This window comes from Cariama cristata, unplaced genomic scaffold, assembly GCF_000690535.1.
Source record: "Cariama cristata isolate BGI_N322 unplaced genomic scaffold, ASM69053v1 scaffold40915, whole genome shotgun sequence".
In the NCBI taxonomy this organism is placed as follows: Eukaryota; Metazoa; Chordata; class Aves; order Cariamiformes; family Cariamidae; genus Cariama; species Cariama cristata.
The window spans coordinates 4,373-16,499 of record NW_009618862.1 but is presented as its reverse complement, the minus strand read 5'-3'; positions in this window follow the sequence as shown (position 1 = coordinate 16,499).

The following is a 12,127-nucleotide window of genomic DNA, read 5'->3' as shown; positions in this document are numbered from 1 at the left end:
CTGCAGATGTTCCTTCAGTCCTGTGTCAGTTGGAGTTGGGAGCCTCTTGTGGGAAAGGACACTAGTTGTTAGCCAGTGTGAATTAGGATTAAAGACCGGGCAAATAGCACTGTGAATTCAGCTGACAGTTCTGGTGTAAAGCAATGCCACTCATTAGAAATACTCTAGTCTTAAACCTCCTGCTGGTACCAATGCATGGAGACAGGTCCTCGCCAGTGTGAGGGGGCTGTGTGAGCTTGCATCCCAGCTGGTGAAATTCATCGGGAGAGGCTTCTGCTGGCAAGTTGAGTAACCTGTGAGGACTTTTCATCAGTTTTTGCCCTCGAATCTGTCCATCTTACGATCAGAAAAGTTGTGTTTTGGCTTCATCCCCAAGGGGTAGGGGGAAACATGTATAATTCATGATATTAGGAAGAAAAAAGTTGTTTGATTACTTTTCAGTTGACTGCTATCTTATTGTAGTTGATACATACAATATAATAGCACTGTATTTTAAGCGTTTAGTTTTTTACATTCTCTTTAACTATGTTTTTAAATGCGATAAAATCATTTTAGCTTTTGAAAGTTTAAATGGTTTGGTCTTGGTTAGGTGAAGACCCTCTTTTTCTTTTTTAAATGGGTCAAGCATTAGATACATCAACTGGTTGCATTCTGATTAGAAGGGTCCACAAAGATAATGCATAAGATAGAATATTCAATTAAATTTTGTTTCTTAAACTATCAATGTGAATGTCATAATTATATATATTTTGTGGAAAATGGGAAATTATTTCTCCTAAGTATAAGTTATTGTGCAAAATATGGTATCGTTAAAGAAAATGATAGTTTAAGTTTTAGTTTTAGAAATCTTAAAGATATAAAAGTGTATTGCATATGCATAAACAAATTTCATTTGTTCTATTTAATTTTTATGTAGCTGTGTAAAGTGCTAGGTAACTTCTTTTTTCGCTTATCCATTAAAACAACCTTGTTACTTGAATATTCGTGTTTAACTGGTTTGAAACAGTGATCAATTTTTGTAATATAATCTTATAACCAAGGGAAAAAAAATACATGCCTCAGTTGTGCTTAACAATACAGCAACAATGTACAATCAGATGCTTAAGACCATAGTAGCCATAACTGGTAGTGCAACCACAATGGTTGTGTCTTGATATATTTAATACCAATGGGGATAATGAATTCTTAATATATTTTTACAAGTTTGAAACCAGGAAGACCCCATAAATATCCACTAGAACACTTTTTTTAATAGTTAATATGAGTGAAACTCTGAAAGCAGTGTCCTGACAAACATTTTTCTTTCCTGTACAAATACATCTGAAACATTATGTATTAAAATATGCTCATTGTCACTTTAAATTTCAGTTTTTATTCTCTAAATCGCTAATATGCTGTTGGTATTCTTGCACACCAAATATGAGCCAAACAGTGCATTACACTAACTTGATCACTGGATTTGTGAACATAAATCTCCAAGTCAATGAAGCGCAAAAATATCGTAGGAGATTTTTCTGATAATGTGTTTTTTCAAATCTGTATGAAATTATGCATAGCCCATTCAGTGATGAGTGGCCTGATATTTACTCTTTACAAAAAAAAAATAATTATTTTTATTAGCTCCAGCTTGTCTTCAGCAACACAAAATCTAGTGATCTTGTGCAATGCCCCTAAAGCAAATACTTTCTGCCACTCCCTGGATTAATGCAGCTTTTCCTGTTGATAGTAAAGCACAATTGCAGTGAAAGTTACAGTTCAGAAGATGGAAGGTCAGTATAGTCTATGCATGTTGTATAATAATGAGTGTTTACATTCATATTCTCCTAAAATAAAATTTATACTGGAGTGTATAGTATTCCATTATGTAGATTTTATCAATTTTGTTAACTGCTTATAGATTGCTTAAAAGAAGTTTTTTCAAGATTTTAAAAGATGTATAAGGTTAAGTTTGCAAATATAATGGAAATGCTGTATAGCTTTTGAAGTGATAAAATACTCGTTGGGATTTTAAAGAAAGTATGTTGTAATAATGCTGTTGTAAGTAATATTTTAAATGTCTTTTTTGCCTGTTTTCTATTATTCAGCACACTTACTGTGATGAATGTTCATAGCATTATAAAATTGCTTAGCCACTGAAAAGTAACATTTGGTTTTGAATTATTTTACTGTATGAGGAATTATAGTGGGGTAAATTCCTTTGTGAAATTCTACATAATTCATTTTTCTATGATTTCCAATGTTTGCTGACATCAAATAAAATTTTTTCAAGCCATTGATGTAATAAAATACGTAGTAAAATGTTATTGATGTAAAATGTGGTTCTGATATGTAATTGATCCCCTACCTTTTAGATTTTGGTCAGGAGAACCAGCCAGGGTTTGCCCCTTCCTGTATTGCATCATGGATGTGTAGGTGTCGTTGGAGCGCAGGTTAATTGCTGCTGGAGTCCGTGGGCACAGTCCTTGTCTCTTGGGAAACTCGAGCAGCCTTTAGTACGGTGCTACCAGCTGGAACTGCCTGGTACAGTTCATGCCAGTGGCCCTGGAGAGACCACTACTCCTTTTTTGATAGCATGGCATATTTCTTCTGCTGACCGTGCAGCTGCACGCTCTGCAGTCCTGCTGGCATGGCCGTTGCCGTCGATCATGGGGCAGCTCTTGTGTTTGGGAAGCGGTGGGACTGGGATACTGGCTGGTCTTGAGCGGGGAGAGTGGGGGTCTAGCTTGTAGGGTATGGATGGAGACTAGCTGACAGTGTCATCGCTGTTAAAACGAGGACCTGAAGAATAAACTGCTGTCTGCCGCGTGCAAAGAGCTAGCGCTTGGCTGTACAAGTTAACAAGATTGTCATCTTTATCGTGCAATGAAAGAAATGCATTTAAAATATATAGGGAAAGGCAACTCTTACCCTTGAAGCTTAGCAGTGCATAGATTCTGCTATCGCAGATGCTCAAAATGGGAGGAAATTTTGCATTGGGGTTGAACCCTAGGATTTTCAGGAAGGTAGTATTTTCTGTCTTCACAGGCTGGGTGCAACTAAGTACTAAATGCAAAAGCACAGCCAAGACATGATAGGGCAGTTTGCAGGAAACTGCTTGGTGCTGTCTTGTCACATTCAACAGGCAGGGTACCAGCAGTGCTTCGTGAGTCTCGGTTTTAGCGCAGGACAAATGATGAGGAGTTTTCTGCTTTGCTCACATGAGTTGGATGCAGCAGAACTAATACAGCAAGATACTGTGCTGGTTTCCAATGCTGTAGTGTATGGAGGGCAGGAATTGTGCCTTTCTATATTGTAAAGCAAGAGGGGTGGGGAGGGAGATGGGCTTGGGGTTTTGGAAGTACAGACAGCATTTTCAAGAGTTGAGAGTGTTTCCTTACTGGAAAGTATCTTTGTAACTTTCCTGGTGATGGAGAATACGGTACCAGTATTGTAAGGTAGTGATCCACATTTTTAGTGGATTTGACTCAAAGATCCTTCGGCCCTTAACCTTCAGTACAAACCAGCCCTTCCTGCCCACGTGCCCCCTCAACCCCAAAGTAAAACAGAGAGAAACAAATAAAAGAGAAGGAACTTCCCCTCCTTTCAATCAGGGAGCATAAGCAGGTGAGGAAACTGGGGCTTCCTGTGCATAAACACATACCTGAGGAATCTCCTGAGGAGTCCAGAAGCAAAGGTAAGGTAGTAGTAATGCTACTGATTTTTTAAAAACAGGTGCTACATTTCTACCTAGTAATGGTATGTATTTGTAAGTGGGAATGTGGTGTTGAATTAATGCTGAATGGAGTTAAAATGCTGTATTTAGACTTCCTGACAGCCTGTTTCCTACATAAACAAATTGGTATCTGATGACTTCCAGTGTTGAGGGCTTAAGGCATCAGCACTCCAGTAACTATTGTGGTTTAGACTTTAAGGTGTAACCTTAATTAAGCTTTGGACCTTAACTAAGAATGGAAATATGTGTATATGGGGAAACCTTAAGTTTCCAGAACACATGCATGTGTCTTCCAGGCCTTTCCCATCTCTGCAAGCTGCGGAGTACGAACACCACAGCCAGCACCTGGGCCCTTCTCCCTTAGCATAGGAGCTGCCTTGCAGGATGCGGTATGAGCTGGAGTTTGGGCTGAAAGGGAGAGAGTTCAGCGTTGGTGCTATTTGTGTGCTAAGATCTTAATCTAATCCCCAGGTATCAGCTTTATGAAATAACAGTATAAGCGTGAATTTTATTTCATAAACCAACTTCTAGTCTGAAAGATACAATGTGATGTTTGAGAGAGAACTGAGCATCAAATGTATTATCTCATTCCCCTCTAAACTGTGCACTGGTTTATCCACCCAAATCGTCTTTGAACTAATAAGAACAAATGTAATTTCTGTTCTTGTTCTTAGTGAACAGTAAACAAAATGTGCATGTGTGTATGTAAAAAGAAAGAAAAAACCCCAACCAACCAAAACAAAACCACCCCCCAAAACTCAGCAAAGGGCTTGCTGACAGTGATAGAGGAATTGTTTGCTTTTGCTGCAGAAGGACTAGGGAGAGAATTACTGTAAAATATTTAAGGGAACTAGTTTCTGAAGTCATCAAGAAGGGAAATCTTGAGGAGAGTAGCATACAGGAGGTCTGAACTTTTATCAAAACTGGAGAAATCACCTGGAAGTTTCCCCTGCTGAAAGGGGAGAAGTTTGCATGGAAGAAGGCTGCAGGGTTAGCCTAACAAGGGCAGCAAGGGGCAGGGACTTGTAAGATGGGGAAAAGCATTGATCATCCAAAGAGTTTACACTGGGGAGATCAGGAAATGTGAGTAAGAGAAGAATTGATACATGTCATGCTGATTTCTGTTTGTTTCCAACCAGGGAAAGTAGAGGTGTTTGTTCTGATTCTGGACGGACACTTTGTTTTGACTAAGGTAGTTTGGAACAGGAGAAGGTGTGTGGGATGATGGAAATAAAACATGCACATGTGAACTGAGAGGAACTTTCCCGATCTGCACACTTCGCAGGAACCGATACAATTTGTCTGGGATCTAGCATATGAAACTGTATGGCTTAGCAAGACCTGAATAAGCTTTTAAAATGGAAGATGATACTATGTGACTGACAAAACTGAACTGATTTCTAAAAGAAGATGATGAATAGGAGATCTAGGCAGCTGCAGACTTCTTGATACTGCCTTGTGTATTCAAGGTTCAGAATAAGTCATGATGGAGAGGAGAATTAGGTGAATTAATAAAATAGAAGAATGGTCGCAATGGGTTTGCCAGGGAAAGGCTTGTGCCTGACTAGTCAATCATGAGGTGCAGGATTCATCAGTGGATACAGATATTGTTGCCTGAGCTCCCTGTCCGGAATCCCTTAAGAGAGAAATAAGCTTTTCTAGGGTATAATTAATTTAATCCTAAATTACGTGTTGAAAACTGATCTAATGTATTAGATCCTGAAAGTGCTTATTTCTCTCCTTATTATAGATTATAGGCAGAGCCTAGGGCTCTGTCTCAGATGTGGAAGCTGGGCATTAACCACACCAGTGCAATGGCTGCCTGGGCTTAACCCCAGGTGGGGGGAAGGACTTAGGCCCTTCACTGCAGCACTGGGAATTGTACTTCCCACTAGACGAAGAAACGTTTATGCCATCATAACAATGCTTTGAAAAGCTCTGGGGTATTGTGTACAATCCTGGTTCATCCTCTGGAAGACAGGTCTGCCTGAGCAGATGGAAATGAAAGGAAGGCACCCAGTGAGCTTGGCTTGCTTGGGCAGGTGGAAGGAGGGCTGAGGGTTGTGCCTGTTCTCTGTAAATGGCACCCTGGGGATCACAGGTTAAAATAAAGGCAGTGTTGACGAGAGAAAAACTAGGCTGGAATTTAGTCTGTCCATAACCTTACTGAGGTGATTCTTACAGGTCTGGAGACAAATCCCTCCATTAATCCTAAGCTCTGACAGCATGTGAAGGAGGTGGTGTGGTTACCGACCTGCACTCCATATCTCAGAAGATTCTTCCCAGGTCCCTGCCTTTTGGTACAGAAGGGTATTGGGCAAGCTCTGGTTTGCCAGTTGGGTCCACTCTTACTGCCAACTGGTTTTCTTCCTCCAGGAGAGTACTGGTGTTGAATCACAGGGATTTGTACAGTTGGCAGGGCTGCAGCTTCTGGTGAAAGGGTGCTCCAGGAGATTCCTACCTCTGGTTGTATCTGTAGTCTTCCCTCATTCTGGCTGCCTGCAGCTGACCAGCATGTTGCAGAGGCGAGGCCAAGCAGCTCGCTGGTTATGAAAGGTGAGGAGAGGTGCTGGAAGTGTGTAAGAGTGTGCTGGCTCTGGATTTCGAGTCCGAGCTTGCACTAGGATGAAACTGCTGGCTGATACCTGTGTAGGTGAGAGCTGGGAATGGAGGACTCCCTGGAACTGTCCGGTCCATGGCTATGGTCTCTGTGCTGCCTGGGGGGGTGGGATAAATGGCTTTGGGATAGGGGCAGACTGAAACACACTCTTGGTCAAGTAAAAGTTGTGTTGTGGCACTCTGGACTGGATTTCGCATGTGCTATTCTGGGTATAGAAGCTGATCTGAAGAAGCTTTGACTTGCTCCAGTGGCCTTGCCTGCCTTGGACCGCAGCCCGCAGCAGCCAGGCCACTTGCCACTGGGATGCAACTGCTCGTTCTCCCAGTGCCAGACCCAGGACCTCGCTGCTGGTGTGGGGAGGCTTGGGAAGAGCATTCATGGGAGCACCAGCAGATTCCTCCTCTGTTGGTTTGGGGATTTTGTGTTGGCTTATGCTTTCCTTATCCTCATGTAAGACGAATTGGGTTCCTTATAGGAAAGACTGGCTTGAAGGATTCTGTTTATTTTAACTTCAGTAGGTACTGGATGTTGAGTTTCCCCAAACTGCAGCATGGCCTGTCCTGTAGGCTTGGCTCCATCATTGATAACTGAATTGCTTGTCCTGCTTTCCTGTAGGAAGGATCCCTACCCCTGTCCCGTCCTCATGAAGGAGGATTAAATCTGCTTCCTGCCATGAAATATAGTGGGAAATCTGGGACAGAGTTGGAAACTTCTGGAGCTTCTAAAGAAGTATGACCTCCTGAAGGTCCCAAATTTTCATTGCTTGTTGAAATATGTCTCCGATAACAGAACTGGCACTCCTGTGGCTTGCTACATTTTAAGTACTGTAGAAATGTACCTGTATTGGGGGGGAGGGAACCTCCCTGGACCCAATTTCCATTCTTTTGGGCCCTGTGTCCCACCTCTCTTGAAGCAGCAGCTCAGGTAAGAAGTGTTGTCATTTGCTAATGTGAAAATGTTATTCTATATTTTATAAAATTTTTAGTCTTTTCAGTACAACTTAGGGACAACTTTTCTGATGCCAAAAGTAGCTTTGCATGTCTGATCAGTATGTTGTGCTGTTAATGTTCTCCCTTAAAAAAAGAAATTAAAAGCGACTATTAAAAAAAACAAACCCACACGCAGTTAATTAGATGTTCTCCTTTAAGTTAATTCCCTTTGCTGCATGGCTGGTTCTCTCCTCCTTGCACGATCAAGTCTCACTGGTACAAATATTCTGAGAAGATAACTTTTAAGCTTAATCAAATTCTCCTTTAAAAGTATTTGTATAAAGATTCCAGTTTCTGCAATTAATCACAGGAGGCCCTGGGTTCAGCGCCATGCTTTACTCGTGAAGCAAACAATACCCCGTGTCTGTGCTCCATCACAAGCAGCCTCTCGCTTTGACTTTCAATGAGTGACCCAGAACCACAGTGGGATTTAGCAGCAGAAAAATAATTTCAGAGAATTGTGCTATGCACACAAGGAAGCTAAACTAGTCAAGCAATTTGTTACGAACAATGCCTTTAGCCCGAGGCATGGATGGATAACTTCTCTTCCTCCTGGTTTTATTTTCGTGCGTTTTTAGCAGTGAGTACTGGGATCTGCCCAGGGCTCCAGATTTGTGGTTCAGAATCCAGTGTCAAGAAAAAAGTTCTGTAATAAATAACTATGAACTGACTTGCAACTTCTCTGCTCTCAAATGTGCGCTGCCTAGGGCCTCCGTAACGTGAAATGCACCAAGTCCTCTCCTGCCAGCCTGTCTCTCAAGGTGCAGAGAAAAGCTCTTCCAATAAGAGGAGAAAACTTGATTTTTATGTATATATGTAAAAATAAAAATTACTTGTGACTCCCTAACTTCTGCTGGATTTCCCAAGGTATTTTTGTATTAATGCTTTAAGCTGCAAGTCCCCCACACGAGGACGCCCCCGCTATAGGCATTAAATAAATAGTAGGGAGCCTAATCCAAGCCTTGTTAGGTGTTTTTACGTAGTCTGCAGTAAGAGTTGGACCAGGTGGATAGTAAATAACTTTATAACGTTAGAGCAAATGCAATTTAAAATGATTATCTGTCAGCCTCTCATTAGTGTTTGGGGCCAAGCAGAAACTTGACAAGGAAAAATGTGCCTTGCTAACGAAGGAACGCGTCAGCACGCTGTGAGAAGCAGCAAGATTTCAGCAATGCTTTATCGACACGAGAGAGCATCTAGCACCTCTGAATTGCTTCCTTGTTGGTCAGTGAACCTGTTTTGAGGACTTGGAGGAGGGAATTACGTTGCATTTAGGAAACTCTTTACTTTTTACTTTGTCCACTGGAGATGGTCATTTCTTGGATCAAACTGGTTAATCTCAAGGATTTCACTAGTAATATGTGTTAACAAGAGGGCAGTGCCTTCAAACCTGGAGGTGGTCCAGTTTTCTGTCCTTCTGCAATGTTTTGCTTTTGCTCTGGTATGAAAAGTAATCTGTAAAATGAAGCAAAGACAGTTTATATAATTTTTGTTGCTGTTATTGCATTTGAAGGTTGCCAAAAGGCAGTGCAGTCATCTCTGTTTTTCTTGTAAAGGTGCATTTTTTTCATTTAGCAACTTAGTCTTGTTTCTACAGCCTCCTGGGATGGAGAGGTCACAGAGCTGTATAAATGAAAGCTGAGTAATTGAGATTGTTTTCAATGTTCTTACATTTTACTAAAAAGTTTAATGTTTACTTAATGCCCTGTAAACACTCAGGAGAATACATCTTTGTTTAAAAATTCAGAACCTACTAAGGGCTTCAAAGAACTGCTGGTCACTTGGGGGGACTCACAGCACTGCTGAGAGTTGTTAACGTGCTCATGGAGGAGGGGCAAAACTGTAATTTCTGCTAATTTCTGCCGAAGCAAAGTCAACATTAACTCACCTGTGAGCTCAGGGTAGAGAGTAGTAATGTCAGTGTGAAAGCGTTGATGTCTGCAGATGACAAGCATTAGGATGTGTCTTTCCTATGGATGAGTCAGTCCTAGAATAATGCCCAGTTAGGGCTTGGATTGCCAGCCTGTGGGTGTTTGGGAGGTAAAACCCTTAGTTAATGTCGCACAGTTGTAGAGCAGCAATTACGTACCTAAGGAAGAAGGCACTTCCCAATCCTTGTGATACATGGCTACCAAAGGCCCCAGAATGTCATTTTAGGCAGTGCACTCAAATAAGGTGTTGTACAAGAGACTTGTAGTAGATGCTGTGTAGCAGCAAAGGGTTATTTTTGACTTGTATAAAACAAGCCCTATGAAAAGTCAATGCTGGTGGGAAGGGCGCTGACTTGAGGAGCTGTGTGTGGCTGTGAGTGTGGGCCTGTTGGAGGAACATGGCTTGAGGTCACATGTTTGAGTAGCAGACTGGAGGGATGGGTCCTTGGTTGGATGTGAGAAGCTTCTGGAGAGAGATGTCACTGTGGACATGGACTTGCTTTCTGAAGGCTGAAGTTCTTTGATGCTGGAAGGGTATTGTCCTTGGTGTTGGCTTGCTCCTTGGCAACGATGGTATTTATAGCAGGTTTTTCTAGAAACAACTGACCAGGGATAATCAAAGCACAGAGGCAAGTTGGAGAGTACAAGAAGAATGTCTTGATATTACACACATCGAGAAGATTGCTGGGCAGTGCTCCAGCTGCAGACTAGTGTGGGTGCCTAGAAATCAACACAAGACACTTTGAAGCACCATCACAGTCTATGGGGCAGTTGGGGCTTGGGACTTCTGCCATGGTCCCTCTAAGACCATTCCTGAGTAATGGAGGAACAGTTTGGTCTCTTTTCCATGCTGGGTCTGGCTGCACATCACAAGATCCATTTTTCATGACAGCCTTTTATAGCAGGTTGTTCTAGAATAGCTGGAGCTTTGGAGAACACTGTCCGAATTTCTTCAGTGTGTGACTATTTTGCTTCTAAATGAGTTGTTTTGTAGGCAGACTCCAAGGGCCATTTACCTAGGTGGCTCTAGCTCGGCTTGGTTTATTTTTCGTATACTAATTATTCCTGTGAGATTCAGTTTGTGACTTCTGTTCAGCTGTTTAGGTGTCTTGGCTGTGAAGACAAAGTAACATGTCATTTAGTAAATTAGTATGTGAAAACTCTGTGTCCTGAAGTGTTTGATTAATGCCTGCAGAAGCTTTTGGAAGCTGTGTGTTTGTGGCTGGAAGCCGGGCAGTGCATGCGTGCTGTTGTCTTAAATATTGCCTAGGGTGGAAGCTGGGGAAGAAACTGTAGACCCTACAGGAGGAAACGGCATGGACGTGTGCTCACATTTCCTCTTTGCTCCTTCCTACCTCCCTTGTAAGAAGGTCTTTGGTGTGGGAAGCTTGATGTAAGTCCGGACTGCTCTGGCCATTCAAAGATACTGAAATCTACTGTTAAAAAATCCACCTCTTGGCCAGTGGTGAAGGTGAGGCTGCAGAAGGGCGCTGGCAGGAATGGCGAGGGGCTGGGGGGAAGCGGTGCAAGCCCTTGCGGGATGGAAAGGAGGGACTGAGTGTAGGCTATGCCGTGGGTGCAGGAAGCAGCTCAGAGCCCTGAGCTGACAGGATTTATTTCTGCAGGTGATGGTTTCTGGCCAGGGAGGGTAGACAGGTGGGTGCTTCAGCCCAGACTGTGTGGTAGGGCTAGAAATTAGCTCTTGATGAAGTCTTGGAAATGAGGTGGCGAAGGGAATTAATCATTAGCAGAGCTGAGTGACAGATGTGCCGCTTGCTTTATTGCTGCGAAACTTTGAGTTTGGTTGTCTTTCTACACAAGCTGTTTCTCGACAGCCTGTGTTCAAAGCAGGATTGCCAGGTGGCACCTCCAGCCTGTATTTTGCTGGAACTGGTAAAGTTCTGAGGAAGAGAGGATGGGGAAGGTGTTCCCAGTGGCTCTGAAAAGCGATTAACCTTGCTGGATGACAACCCAAGCTATATGTACTCCAAAGGATTGGGAAGTGCTTGAATAAATTATGAATCACAAATGATTTATTTGGGGGTTTTCTCTGAAGAGAATTCTAGATGAGTATAATTTGAGGGGGAGGCACAAGCTGTACTGGGATGCATGAAGGACCCACGCATCTAGTGATAAATGGTCAAGTGGGATGAATTCTTGTTTTGAAGGCCAGAAAGGCCCACACCCATGTTTTGTGTGGATTATCCCACTACTCAGACTTTAATAGCCCTAAAACATCTCAAAACCTGCGTGATGACGTCTGCACTGAGACCCCATCCAGACCCCAAGTCTGGCTGTACTTGCAGCAATTCTGCAGCTCCTCAGGGACTTTTCTAGCTCTTCTAGGGCCTCTGTCCCACGCTCCTGTCTCTCCAGGGACGGGCTTTAAACCCTCTAATGTACTGTGGTAGTTTCCAGGCATTGGGCGTCAGCTCGACCTCCCCAGCTCTGCCGGGGGCAGTAACGGCGCGGATGCTCCCACAAAGCAAGTCTACGTTTGCTCAGGTGAGCAGGACAGCAGTGGGAGCAGATGGTGCCCGTGGAGCATGTGTTCGGCATTTGGTACCCAAGCGAAGACTGTTCCTCCAAGTCCAGCGCGGTTGGTATTTAGCTCAAAGGCCTCATCCAGCTTCCTGAGCCAAGGGGTGCTGTTTTCTTTGGGAGGTGATGTCTCAGGAGGACAAGCCATCTGTGCAGGCAATTGTGGGAGCTTGCCCTAATTATCCCTTTCTCCCCTTTTCTCTCCCACACACTTCAGCAGTTCTCATCAGGTAAGGAATATCAATTTATTCATAATGACTTCTGCTTGATGTGACTGTTTCCACAGCCTTTATCATATCTCTGCACTTCCATAACGTCAGCTCTGTCACACCTG